The following is a 1,884-nucleotide window of genomic DNA, read 5'->3' as shown; positions in this document are numbered from 1 at the left end:
TATTTGATTGCATGTTTCTCTGCTGTACACTTAGTAGACGACAGTATCCTGTCACAATGTTACAAGAAAATACACATATGTGTGCTCTCACAACCCTGTGGTCACTTGATTTAACATTTGGTTCCAAACAATGTTTCCTCATCAGAGGAGCCAAAAGATTGGATACTCCTGGTGTAGAGTTTATGTTTAATGATAGTATTGGATAGTGTTTGGTAGGTCTAATTCATTTGTCATCAGTGTCTGAGTGTATTATTCTGAGTTGTACTTGAGATCTAAGTTTACCTGATCAAAATTTCTGCAGAAGCAGGAAATGCTAGAGAACCATTCTGGAAACAAGACAGGTGACAGCTAAGACTGAGGAGGTAAATTCTGTGAGAGGCATCCTGGTGCATAGGCCATCAGGATCCTGGAAGTTTAAAAGACACAAAGGACAGTTTAATTTATATGGGCCCCCAAATGGGTCAGGGAACTCACTTAATGATGCATGTTTTAGAAGAAGATGCCTAGCCTTCTTCAAGATGTCAGCATCACCAAACTTAGGGAATGACACCTGTCTGCAAGGTTCAAGATGGCTGTCAGTTAACCCAAATTTCATTCCATTGTAAGGAAAGAGGACAAAGGAAGAGAAGAAGGCAAGCTGATTTCATCTTAAGGAGACCTTCCAGAAGTTACACATACCATGTTGGTGCATATTGTTCAGAGATTGGAACATACATGGCCACATGTAGCTGCAACAGAGGCTGGGAATTGCCATCCTGATGGTGAGCTTAGTGTTTCCGTCCTTCAGGCAGATGGAGTGCTAGTTTATCATCCTGTGACAAGCACCCAAGACAACCAATTTAAAGGGAGGATAGTTGACTGATGTTTGACCAATAGTTTCAGAACTCTGAGTGGATGCTTGGATGCTCCAGTGCTGTGGACCTGTGGTCAGGCAGAGCATGATGACAGCAATAGCTTGTGATGGACAAAACAGCTCACCTCATGACAGACCTGAACTATGTACAGAGATCCACACACCAGTGGCTTTTCCGTTTCCTCTTCCATTCCACCCAGACTCCAGTCTATGGGATAGCAGAGGGCAACATTCAGGGAGAGTCCCCTTTATTTGATCATTTCTAGAAAATACTATCACAGATACACCTAGACTTGTTAGTCTTGACAATTCTCAATCCAGTTATGCTGATGCTGAACACTGACCACCACGAATAGCAAGGAGCTCTGAAAGGGAGATTCTGAGAGAAGAAAGGCATGTACACTGAGACAGGACTTGGAGTCTCCACCATAGACAGTGAGAGGAGCAATTCAAAACTGTTACTTCTGTTTCTTGGCCATATGATCAGTTAAGCACAAATTGATAAATAAAATAAAATCTGTTCTTATAGTTTCCTGAATGATCCAGTGAAGGCACTTCTCATACTCAATACTCTCAGCAGAACTTCCCATTGAAGATGTCACACCGGGCACAGCCTTTGCTATGATTGCTTCCTCTCAAACCTCCACTAAGATGGTGTGGAATGAAATTGAAAGGCAGATGGGATTGAGTGACCTTCTGGAAATCAGGGGATGGAGTGAAGGAGAGATGACACACTGAATGGTGTATCCCACCCTACTACTCTCCTTTTCTTTTCTCAGGAAAGATGGCTGCTAAAATTGTCAGCCACTTCCTCCTGTCTCTATATAAACCAGAAGACTGGACACTTTTCAGAAGACGACTAATCTGTGAAAATTTATTACCTTGTAAACGATTTAATTTACATACAGTTAAAATGACAAAGGGGTAGTAGTTTATAAGAAAAATGTATTTGTTGACAAGTTAGAGCTAATTAGAATTAATATTTCACATTTGGTTTATTGTTTTTTTTCCTCACAGCAGCTTGAGAAGAA

Source organism: Mesocricetus auratus, unplaced genomic scaffold (genome assembly GCF_017639785.1).
Source record: "Mesocricetus auratus isolate SY011 unplaced genomic scaffold, BCM_Maur_2.0 Super-Scaffold_100048, whole genome shotgun sequence".
Taxonomy (NCBI): Eukaryota; Metazoa; Chordata; class Mammalia; order Rodentia; family Cricetidae; genus Mesocricetus; species Mesocricetus auratus.
The sequence above is the reverse complement of the archived record's forward strand: the minus strand, read 5'-3'. Positions refer to the sequence as shown.